Source organism: Thalassophryne amazonica, chromosome 19 (genome assembly GCF_902500255.1).
Source record: "Thalassophryne amazonica chromosome 19, fThaAma1.1, whole genome shotgun sequence".
In the NCBI taxonomy this organism is placed as follows: Eukaryota; Metazoa; Chordata; class Actinopteri; order Batrachoidiformes; family Batrachoididae; genus Thalassophryne; species Thalassophryne amazonica.
This window is the reverse complement of record NC_047121.1, coordinates 36,658,379-36,671,373: the sequence shown is the minus strand read 5'-3', so window position 1 is coordinate 36,671,373 and position 12,995 is coordinate 36,658,379.

Sequence of the window (12,995 nt, the reverse complement as noted above, 5' to 3'; positions counted from 1 at the left end):
CTTATTATTTTTTTCAAAAACCATATGGATTTGAATCACGTGTGATTACATCAGACATGCTTGAACCCTCGTGGGCATGCGAGAGTTTTTTCACGCCTGTCGGTTACGTCATTCGCCTGTGGGCAGTCTTTGAGTGAGGAGTCGTCCACCCGCTCGTCGATTTTTTTCATTGTTTAGGAATGGCTCAGAGACTGTTGCTTTGTTTGATAAAAATTTTTTCAAAACTGTAAGGCACAACTGAGTGGACACCATTCAATAAATTCAGCTGGTTTTCGGTAAAAATTTTAACGGCTGATGAGAGATTTTGGTCTGGTAGTGTCGCTTTAAGGACGGTCCACGGCGCCTGACGGCGATCTGCGCTTCGAGGCGGCAGCGTCTCGCCGTTTCAAGTTGAAAACTTCCACATTTCAGGCTCTGTTGACGCAGTAAGTCGTCAGAGAACAGAGAACTTTCAGAAGAAGTCGGCATGAGGAGTTTATTCGGACATTCCATTGTTAACGGTCATTTTGTAATGAAAGAACGTGCGGGCAGAGTCGCATGTCGGGCTGGACCCGACCGCGGGGGGTCGCGGCAGGAAAAACACCTCCGTTGGAAATCTTAACGGGCAAGTTGGAACATGCCCAAGCTGTTAAACAATTTCTCAGTTACTCACTTGTTGAAAGCCATTAAAAGCCGCCTGAATTCTACAAATGGTTTTCAACACGGAGGTGTTTTTCCTGTCGCGGCGCACACAGATTTGCCGAGTCGTCACGGAAACGACTCGGCGAATTTGCGCGTACGTCTTTCATTAAAAAAATGTCCTTAAACAGTGGAATGTCCGCATAAATTCCTCATGCCGGCCTCTTCTGAATCTTCTCTGTTCTCTCACGATGTCCTGGGTGAATTAAGCCTTAAATTAGGATGTTTTCAGCTCGAAACAGGCCGACGACAGCGCCTGGAAGCGCTGCAGGACGTCCCGCTCCGTGGGAAGTCCTTACACCGACAGAAACACCCCATAATCTCTCATCAGCCGTTAAACTTTTCACAGAAAACCAGCTTAATTTCTCGAATAGTGTCCACTCGGATATTCCTCACAGGTCCAGAAAAAATTTTGATAAAGCAACGCGCGCCGTCTCGAGCAGCGTGTGAAACAAAGGAATTCAGCCGAGAGGGCGGGACCACATCTCACTCAAGGCCTGCCCACAGGGAAATGACGTCACCGACACGCGTGAAAAAACTCACGCATGCGCACGAGGGTTCAAGCATGATTGGTGTAATCGCATGTCATTCAAATCCATATAGTTAAAAAAAAAATAAAAGGGTCGGTTTATTATCTAAGAGACCTCGTACACAGCTTGCTGTGTTTTGTCAGGCGTTTTTGTACATTAATTTGCCAGCGATTGAAAAAGTAGGCTATTCTGAGCATACAGTTGATTGTTTACTCCCAGAGAGCGGATCCACTGACCCTTAATACATTAATCTCTAAAAGCAATTTTTCAATACAGGATTTCTCATAAACAAAGCAATCTTCCAAGTTGAGTGCAGCAAACAGAATGCTTAATTGCTTAAAAACAATGTTTTAATATTGCTAATGTTGACAAAAAACAAGACATTATCCTTGGTTAAATGTTATATCAACATAACTAAAATTGTTTTTCCATCTGCCCACCTACCCAGTCTTATTAAATGATGCCAATGGAGAATTGAAAAATCCAAAAGTGAGTCACTCTCATAGAAACCCATGTCCCACCCTCAGAGCAGAAATAAACATCTGTATTGGGGGGGAGGGCATAAAGCTATAAAGGTATGAATAATTAGGGCCATGGGCACTTTGAGTGACACCTCTTGTGTGCCAGTGAGCCGTGTCCAGATCCTAGCTGGTAGATGCCACTAGAAATGCCTGCTAGTTGCTGTGGACCAATCATGTCTGTCGTTTGTGAGTATTTTATTACAAATGCTTGAGATAATATAGTAAATCACAAAATTGGACAATTAAGTAGTTTGTGCTCCAGCATTTCTGTTGAGTGAAATTTTAGTGTTATTTAATTTGCATGTTAGCACAGTTAGCAGGTATTGGTAGATGGTGACATTAGGTCCACTAATGGTGCACCTGTTACTGAGGCAGTATGTTGGTCATAACTTTGTTATAACCATCCCAACCCACCTCTTATGAAAACCATTGCTCAGTCCAGTCCACAAAAAATATGTGCTAAACAAACACTTGAATTAAAGATAGCAACTTGCTAGGGAACTCTGAGATGGTGGTAGAGGGCAGGGGGTGGGCTGTTGTTCAGGCTTCATTCATTCCGTCCAGGTCACGTTGATCTTCCCCAAGCTCCACCTCTAGCATAGCAACATCCAGAGCTGCACTATTGAAGCTTCAAATCACTCTTTAAAAAAACCTTTGAGGTGATGTCACAAAGGGTTTGTTCTGTGTAAACACAGTCTATGGTTATACAACACATGCATTTGTTAATCTTAATCACAGATGTTCTGAAGCAATTTTCAGAGTTGTCTTCATTTCCATCTCTTCCCTTTTATAGTTCAAACACACTCCGGCTATACGGTTCTAGTTGTCACAACCACACGCCTTGTGTTTGACAGTTTATGAAATGTATGATATTATAACACAGCACGCTTTGTAGCAGATGAATGTGGGTATTTTGTGATAACATTTGAGAGCTCACACAAAATTCATAGAATTACCGATGCAAAATGAGTTGGAGTCGTCCCATTTTCCCTCCAGCAACCAGCGATATGCTTGTATTTGCAACCAAAACTATCTGATCTGTAACATCACTTGTGCAGTCAGGCAGACTTTATGAACATTTGCAAGTTGGCTAATGTGTAACGTTGGTGCTCGTGTGGTACACTGCCACACAAAAACTGCACGAGTTCTGTGTTTGTCACATTTTAGCGTTTCGACAAGTTTATCTCTTTTTTGCACAATCAGAGTTGCTTTTACCAAAGGCCCCCCAACCTCTTGTTGGTTGCTATAGCATTTTCAAGCACCATTCTGTAAAATCCCAACCCCCACATAGACCTTCTCTGCACACTTGTAATAAATTATCCTCAAGTGAAAGGAATAAAAATGAGCTGGACTGAGCTGGATGGGGCACTTTAGTGTATCCCACCACATAAACATTTTTCATATTTGTGTGATATGACCCCCCACAAAAAGCTTTCAAACAGTCAGCGTGCGTCTGGCTGGATCAGCGCGTACCCCCTCGGCCTACTGAAAACGCTTCTCTTTCACCGCCTGCGGATGGCTGAGGTTATGCAAACACATTTTGCAGCAGCAGTCGACTAAATCTGTAGGCGGCTGATACATGACATGCAGAGTCTCCTCCTTAAACAGTCTGAAGTGCAAACACATGCGTCTGGAACAGCGGTGAGAAGAGTGCGGATTTGTTGATTAATTAAATATGCTTCCCCAAAATGCCCCCAAAAAGCACATATTCACAATGCTGCACCACCAAGTTTAGTGGTGAACAAGTGGAAATTTGAATCAGCCTCTTTATTCCATGAGCCCCATCTTTGCCAAATTGAATGCAGATTGAAAATAATTTTTCAGCTCTTGACTTCAGCTATTCACAGCTCTCTGAATTGGTCTTTGCTACAGTCGCTATGTAAATAAAAGCGTTTAAATCTTCAGAAATCCTTCATGTGATTGTATTAGGAATGCTGACTAATGCGCACAGTGGAGTCAAAAATTAAACTCCTGTAAATAAGATGTTATACTGAATTAATCATAAAATCAGTGATTGATTCGCTGGACAAAAAGACTTTGGTTTAATTTAAAAGTGCTAGTGTTCAAGCTGCCTTAAATTTTTCAACATATGCTCATGAAGTGATGATATTGTATGAAAAGTTAAACACGATATTTTATGCATAATCATGTGGATTTTCACATGCTGCAACACACATTTCACATTTAGTGCTGAGAAATGTGTGTTAGTGTTAGAATAATTAATAGATTTTTTTTTTTTTTTTTAATTTGGTCATGAGTTTACATTTAATATTTTTTGTGCATTACCTTTTGTATGATTTACCACATTCTTTGTCAGGATAACCTGAAATTTCAAGTTGACTTAACTTGAAAAGTTGAGGCAACTTTTAGAATGATTCAGCTTTTGCTCCAAAGTATCTTAGCTTTTCATGGCACCATCACGACTGAGTGATCTATAGATTTGAGCAATGTGTATTTCATTTAATAAAAATGCAAAGTTCCCACGTTGAACCCACTAGTGCACATGCTTTATGTTTCGTGCACTGTAAACCCGAACAAGTTAGCAGAACTCAAATATATTGAGGCAATCAATTGCCACAACATTTTTGAGTTCATAAACTTCAAAGTCAATTGTTTCCAGAACTGAAAAGTTTTGATTATATTACTTGTACCTCATGATTACAATTAAATTAAAGGGTTCATTAAGTTCCTTCGGCTGCGCTCTTGTTTTTCACTCAGGTCGCCACAGCAGGTCTGCGTGTTGAGCTGGCACAAGTTTTACAGCAGCTAGCCTTCCTGACACAACTCCACATTACATAAAGGAATGTGGGGTTTGAACTAGGAACCTTCTGCACCAAAACTAAGCACACTAACCACTTGGCTACACTGTAAAACTCGATGGGTTAGTTGAACTCAAACCATCTGAGTTTGCCAACTTAAATAAAATAATTTTCAAAAATTTCTTTGTTAAAGTTTTAGTAACTTAACAATTTATAGTTAATTAAATGTATGTAAATCTAGTTTATGTATAAAATGCTAAATGGTAGCCCATAAACAGAACTTGCATTTTTTTTTTCATAATAGTATAAATGTAGTGGCTGCACTCTGTGTTGTGTTGCTATGACTCTACCCATTCGCTCCCCTCAGGAGGCAAGCTCACAATCTCCGGCATGGAAGTTGGACTCTCTAACCAGAAGGCTAAAACCCAGGGCTCTGGCCTTGTGACCAGAGAATTCTTTTGAGCTATTGGGAGTGAGGTTTACTAACTACATGCACAGTGACACCTGCTGGCCTCTGTTACATAAACTCAATTAAAATGAGTGAATGGAATGCACTGGAAATACATGACCAACACTTAAATGCCCCAAAACTTTAAAGGCACTTAAAGGAACTGAGCTGTTATGACAACAATTCATTTTTGAGTTAGTTTAATTAATGGAAATGAGTGGCTATAACTTTTTTCAAAGTTTGAGTTACATTAACTTAATTATTGTATTAAAATGGAATGTTCAGTTTAACAGTGTACCACTCCTGCTAAACAGTTCATTAAGTCAACTCAAATATTTTCATATATATTTACTTAATTCTTTTAAGTTGTGCTTACGTTATGCTTTGAACTTTTACTTACTTACAATTGGTAAAACCTGAATTAATTAAGTTGTTTGAAGTTCAAACAACTTAATTCATAACACTTTTTTAAGTTGGTTCTTTTTTCAGTGTACAATTAGTTCAAGTCAATCAAAAATTCTGAGTTTAATTTACTCAAAAAGAACAGCCATTTTGCACAAACTTGGAATATTTAAGTAAGTAGAACATTTTCTTAAAACTTAGAGTTTACACTACTTAATTTTTTTAATTAATTTGAACATTTGGGTTCAAAGTGTGCTGTGAAGCACTTTTTTGGTGGAGGGGGGTGGAGTGGGTGGGGTGAGGGTAGAAAATATTTATTTCTTAGATATATATGTCCATTACAACAGATCAGTCCATCCTTTGAGACAGTGACATGAAAAGATGTGATCCTGTGTCACAGTGGTTCACTCATTATAAAAGATGCCTCAACTCATTTTTTTTCCAAGTTGAGTAAACAATTTTTAAAGCAGCCTGAATACTAATTTCTTAAACTTAAAGTGAAAATTCTTTTTTTTTAATAGTGTACAAATAAGTGCATGTTAAAGGGTCATATTACACTTGTTCTCAGTAACAACTTACACAGCCATTTTATTAGGCACACCTTGCGTCTAGGTTTGGATCCCATCATGAGAAGAAATCATGCCATTTCCCACGCATACTATTTGATTTTCAAAGCAGTGTTTTAAAAGTCTTTAAATCCCTCTTTGGATTATGTAAATCCTGACCACTCAGAAAAATATGAGAGCTTATTTTATTTGTTTACACATATAATCAAGATGCACAACAATATCAATACTTTTGTCAGATGATAAATGGTTTTGTGGCCGTTACTGTCCCCGTGGTAATGGTTCTGAAACCACATGGTGTGCACTCATGAGAGAATTAAATCTTAATAAATTAATTAAAAGAAGCAGACACACATTTGTCTTTCACCTCTTTTTTAAAAATCCTAAATAGCCAGCAAATCTAGACAGCATTGGTTTTTTTTTGCAAGATATTTTGAATAAAAAAACAAAACTGACCTGAAAACCAAAAGCTCAAACTAAAATCAAGGACAAAATATTTAAAATCTATTAATTTGTTTGACATATTAGAGAAACCATATTCTCAAATGTTTTTTTCTAATTAAAGTGTAGCCATTTTGTTCGAGAGACAAAATTGCCAGTTTCTGTACATGGTGCAGATTCAACGAAGTGCTGGAAACATTCCTCAGAGAATATGGTTCTTACTGGACAACACACAGTTGCTCCAGATTTATAAAGACTTTGGCTACGTCAAAGAGGTCTAAAAAGGAGGCATTTCAAAGCTAAAATTTTCTTTACACGAGGAGACTTTCTACATTTTTTTTTTTTTTTTTTTTTTTTTTAGAATGCAGTGGGTCACCCCTTTGAGTCTGGACTACTTGAGGTTTCTTCCTCAAAATTGTCAGAGGGAGTTCTTCCTTAACACTGTCAACCTGTGTGCTTGCTCTAGGGGTTGGTAAGCTTACACCTTACTTGTGTGAGGCACCTTGAGCCAACTTTGCTGTGATTTGGGGCTATATATATATATATATATATATATAAAATTTTAATAAACTGAAGAACCAACTTAAGTAAGTTAGATCAACTCTAACTTACAAAGTTAAGTTCAAAACAACTTAATTCATTCAGGTGTTACTAGTTGAAACAATTCATTTAAGTTGGTTTAATGAGTCTCTTTTTCAGAACTGAATGAGTTACTGTACTGTACTGAACTGTAAAAGGTTGATAAAAAAAAAACAGATTTTGCACAATATGACCACTTTAATACAAGCTTTGGAGATACCATTGTAGTTTCATAACTTTGACAAACAATTTCATTTTAAAAACTTACATATCAGTGTCTGCAGCAAACTTTCAATGCTTTTACCTTTTTCCGGGGTTTTTATTTCCTTCTTTTCTTCTTCTTTTCCATTTTTTTTTTTTTTTTACCCCCAGTGCAGGACCAGCGCCTGCTGTGTTTTGGCAGGAAATCAATACGGGTGGAAAATCTGTTCTAATCATCTGTACATTTACCATCACAATCAACAATCAAAGCCAAGACCTGAATCTTTATTTGCAGGCCTGAACCGAACAATTTTCCCACTGTGAAAGGCAAGCTAAATTAGAACCCTTGGTTCCTGTTAGGAGCTCTTAATGGCTCTGATTTGTGAACTGCTAAATGAGGTTATGTAAATTATCTTGAATGTACGCACAGACCCCCAGGTGACAGGTGCAGCAATGTGAAGGTGGGGGCAGGGATTGCGTCATGGAACAAGTGGGGGGTAAATACAGCAAGATACTCTCAGATTGTCTGAGAAGCAGAAGTCGGTGCTACAGATTGCAAAGGACAAAATTAAAAACTGCCAACTTAAGGAAATGTGAACCATGACTCTCATCGTGACATTATGATTTTGCTTTTAGTTTTCTGAGATGCTTTATTCTCAGGCGGTAGATCAGTAGGACCAGAACTTTTGAGTGCCTTTCTCAAGGGCATCTCAGTTTTTGACAATGATGATGGGACAAATGGTTCTCATTGGTTTTCCTGTTCCTGGTCACTTTCCTGTTGGACCAGGAACTGAACCAACAACTCTCTGCACCATCTGTTATAAAAGGCTATGTTCATACATAATAATAATAATAATAATAATAATAATAATAATAATAATAATAATAATAATAGGGCAGAACAGTGGATTAGTGGTTAGCACTGTAGCAAGAAGGTCATGGGTTCAATTCCCACTTGTATCCTTTCTGTGTGGAGTTTGCATGTTCTCCCCATGTTTGCATGGGTTTCCTCTGGGTGCTCCGGCTTCCTTCCATATCCAAAAACAGGTGGATTGGAAATTTTAAATTCTCCATAGATGTGCATGCGGGCGTGAATGTGTTTGTTTGTTTGTGGTCTTGCGACAGGGTGTACCCCGCCTCACGCCCTATGACTCCTGGGATAGGCTCCAGCCCCCCCCGTGACCTTTAATTGGAGTAAGCATTATAGAAAATGGATGGATGGATGATAATAATAATAATAATGATAATGAGGGCAGCACGGGGGCTTTGTAGTTGACAGTGTTGCCTTGCAGGGAGAATGTCCTGGGTTTACTTTCAACCTGGTCCTTTCTGTGTGGAGTTTGCATGTTCTCCCCGTGTTTGCATAGCTTCCCTCTGGGTGCTCCGGATTCCTCCCACATCCAAAGACATGCAGGTTAGTTGAACTGGTGACTCTAAATTGGCTGTAGGTGTAAGTGAGAGTATAAATATGTTTGTTTGTCTATGTGTGGCCCTGTGACAGACTGCCATCCTGGCCAGGATGGACTCCACTTCTCGCCCATTGACCAATGGGATGGGTCCAAGCACCCCCCACACCCCCACGACCCCAAAACCTAATTGGAATAAGCAGGTTTAGGTTACATTTTATTTGCCAGATCACTATCAATTCCAGAGTTATTGTTATTGTGAAAATGTGACTTTCTATCTGTATTTTCAGTGGCATTGACCTTTGACCTTCATATTAATGTAATGCAGAGAGCTCATCACCAGAAAACCACATGTGAAGGCAATCAGTGTAACCATCGATTTATATTTAATCCACTAGATGGTGGATGCAGCCTGTGAGCTGTTGCCAGGCAGCCGGGATCTTTCTTAGCATTATTGTGCATCGTCAGGCTTTACATTAAATAGAAATCAATGATGTGTTTACTTAAACTTGGGTTAAAGTGATCTGAAAATGTCGTTTTGTGCAGCGTTCATTTGCAGCAACAAACTGACAAAGCTTTGTGGAGTGAGCTTTCATAAGTGTGTATTATATCTAACATTAATGAAGTGGGGAAATGACTAAAATTGCTGAATAAAGGTTAGAAAATGATTTTTTTTTGTGTGTGTTGATCTGTATTGTGTAAAGTAGCGCCTTCAGTTTCACTGCCTGAATGCTTTGTCGTGATAAATATCTCACTATTCATTTAGCGATTCAATTAGTAGTCTCACTTTCATAAGTCTCAATTTATCCATTTTTAATTAGCCTCAGGTTTTTTCTTCACATCAGGTTTTTCATCCTGAGATATTCCGTAAGAGTAAATTCATAGAATGGAAATGATTTTTCTCTTAATTTGGTGTATCACATAACAGTCACTTTGACATTGTATATTTTATTAATATAAGAATATACACAAATAAGATGAATTTCTCTATGATATACTCCATATTCCAGTGTAGAGTCTTCAGATTTCTTTCAGCTTAGTCCAGAAATTATTGAATAATCTCACTTTCACCCTGTCTGGTGTGGCTGTTTCATTTTATTTATTTTATTTGAAATTTTCACTGAGAAGCACTGCATAAAGTGGTGCTGCAGGTGGGTTAAGAGCAGTCTTTAATATTAATATCTTTACTATGATGCGAGCGCCCAAAGCTCTTACTTTCACCCCTGATTATTTCCCATCTTTAAATGGTAAATAGATTGCATTTATATAGCGCTTTTCCATCTGCATCAGACGCTCACAGTGCTTTACAATAATGCCTCACATTCACCCCGATGTCAGGGTGCTGCCATACAAGGCACTCACTAAACACCAGGAGCAACTAGGGGATTAAGGACCTTGCCCAAGGGCCCTTAGTGATTTTCCAGTCAGGCTGGGATTTGAACCAAGGATCCTCTGGTCTGAAGCCCAACTCTTAACCACTAGACCATCACCTCCCCAAAATCTTTAACTTAACTTCATAATGAAATGAATTAAGGATCAGTGTTGTGAAAGTGTAGGAACACGGACCCACAACAGGGGGCGCAATGAACGGACAATGGAGGAAGGTGAATAACAAGGTTTACTATTGTGAAACGAGCACAATGGATACAACAATCACAATTTGGGGTCGAATCCGCTGGTGTCGTGTGGGCAGGCTCGAAGGTAGGAGACGTCCGTCTCAGTCGAACCGAAACCATCCAGATCTCCTCTGCCACCGAACCCTGGAAATACTGGAACCGCCAAGTCCCGAAGTCCCAGGTGGCCACTGCCTCCGCTCGTCGGATCCGGTACTGCTGGCGGGAGAGAGCAACAACACAGACGTGGATGCGACAGCACCCAGCAACGGAGAGGGGAGAAGCCGCCTCCACCTCCAGTTACAGTAGGACAGGCAGGTGAGTACTTATCTAAGCAATTCAGCTGTCCTGAAAAGGTTTAACAAATCTGTTAGCTATTTAGTCAGAATATAAATGCAGAGAACGTTACCTTCGTCTACAGGCGATATCTCGGCACTGAGGTGGAGATGCCGTCCTCCTGATATACCTCTGTGCTGAGTGGAACAGCTGTGTCCGGTGATGGGTGACAGCTGTCACCCAGGCTGCTCCCATGAGGCGGCAGCGCCCTCTGGTGCCTGGAGCCCGCACTCCAGGCAGGGCGCCCTCTGATGGTGGTGGGCCAGCAGTACCTCCTCTTCAGCGGCCCACACAACAGGACCCCCCCCTCAACGGGCGCCTCCTGGCGCACGGCCGGGCTTGTCCGGATGGCGACGGTAGAAGTCGGCTTGGAGGGCCGGGTCCAGGATGAAGCCCTTCTTCACCCAGGAGCGTTCCTCGGGACCGTACCCCTCCCAGTCCACCAGATATTGAAAACCCCGGCCCATCCGACGGACATCAAGGAGCCGGCGTACAGTCCAAGCCGGTTCCCCGTCGATGATCCGGGCAGGAGGCGGCGCCGGACCCGGGGTGAGGTGTGAAGGGGCTTGATCCGGGAAACATGAAAAACTGGATGGATCCGCAGCGAGGCCGGAAGCTGGAGCCTCACTGCGGCGGGGTTGATGACCTTGAGGATCTTGTAGGGTCCGATGTACCGTTCTTGGAGTTTCGGCGAGTCTACCTGCAGAGGAATGTCCTTGGTGGATAACCAGACCTCCTGCCCAGGACGATACTTGGGGGCCGGGGCCCGCCGCCGGTCTGCATGTGTCTTCGCCCTCGTCCGGGCCTTCAACAAGGCAGAGCGGGCGGCACGCCACACCCGACGGCACCTCCGTAGGTGGGCCTGGACCGAGGGCACACCGACCTCTCCCTCAACCACCGGAAACAAGGGGGGCTGATACCCCAAGCACACCTCAAACGGGAGAGGCGGTGGCAGATGACACTTGGCTGTTATGGGCGTATTCGATCCAGGCCAGGTGGGTACTCCAGGCCTTCGGGTGCGCGGCTGTCACACAGCGAAGTGTCTGCTCCAATTCCTGATTCGCCCGCTCTGCCTGCCCGTTGGTCTGGGGGTGGTACCCAGACGAGAGGCTGACCGTGGCCCCCAGTTCCCGGCAGAAGCTCCTCCAGACGTGCGAGGTGAACTGGGGACCGCGATCGGAGATGATGTCTGATGGTATGCCATGCAGACGGACGACGTGGTGGACCAGGAGGTCCGCTGTCTCCTGGGCCGTTGGGAGCTTCGGGAGGGCCACGAAGTGGGCCGCCTTGGAGAAACGGTCCACTATCGTGAAGACGACGGTGTGTCCCTGGGACGGCGGGAGACCCGTGACAAAGTCCAGGCCGATGTGGGACCAGGGGCGATGAGGCACGGGCAGTGGCTGTAGCTGCCCTGAGGTCTTTCTATGGTCGGCCTTGCCCCTGGCGCAGGTGGTACAGGCCTGGACGTAGTCCCGGACGTCGGCCTCCAGGGATGCCCACCAGAAGCGTTGCCGGACGACTGTCACGGTCCTTCGCACCCCAGGAGAGTTTAGAACCATGACAGAAGTCCAGGACTGCAGCCCTAGCCTCTGGTGGGACGTATAGTCTGTCCTTTGGTCCGTTTCCGGGGTCCGGGTCACGGGTCAGGGCCTCCCGGACGGTCTTCTCTACGTCCCAGGTGAGGGCGGCCACGATAGCGGACTCCGGGATGATGGGATCCGGGGGATCCGACGGTTCCGTTTTGACTTCGTCTTCGTGCACCCGGGACAATGCATCCGATCTTTGATTCTTGGTCCCGGGACGGTAGGTGATCCGGAAGTCAAAACGGCCAAAGAACAGTGACCAGCGGGCTTGCCTGGGGTTCAGCCGCTTGGCGGTCCTGATGTACTCCAGGTTCCGATGGTCAGTGAAAACCGTGAATGGCACGGCTGTTCCCTCCAACAGATGTCTCCACTCTTCGAGGGCCTCTTTCACAGCAAGGAGTTCCCGATTGCCGACGTCATAGTTCCGTTCAGCGGGGGTCAACCTGCGGGAAAAATAGGCACACGGGTGAAGGACCTTATCGGTCTTCCCGCTCTGGGAGAGCACCGCTCCTATCCCTGAGTCCGAGGCATCCACTTCAACCACTAACTGGCGGCTAGGATCGGGCTGCACCAGAACTGGTGCAGACGAGAAGCGCCGTTTCAACTCCTTGAACGCGGCTTCGCACCGATCCGACCAGGTGAAGGGGACTTTTGGGGAGGTCAGGGCTGTCAGGGGGCTAACTACCTGACTGTAGCCCTTGATAAACCTCCTGTAGAAATTAGCAAAGCCGAGGAACTGTTGCAGCTTCCTACGGCTTGTTGGTTGGGGCCAGTCTCTCACCGCCGCAACCTTGGCCGGATCAGGGGCGACGGAGTTGGAGGAGATAATAAACCCCAGGAAGGACAAAGAAGTGCGGTGGAATTCACACTTCTCGCCCTTCACAAACAGGCGGTTCTCTAACAACCGCTGCAGGACCTGACGGACATGCCGG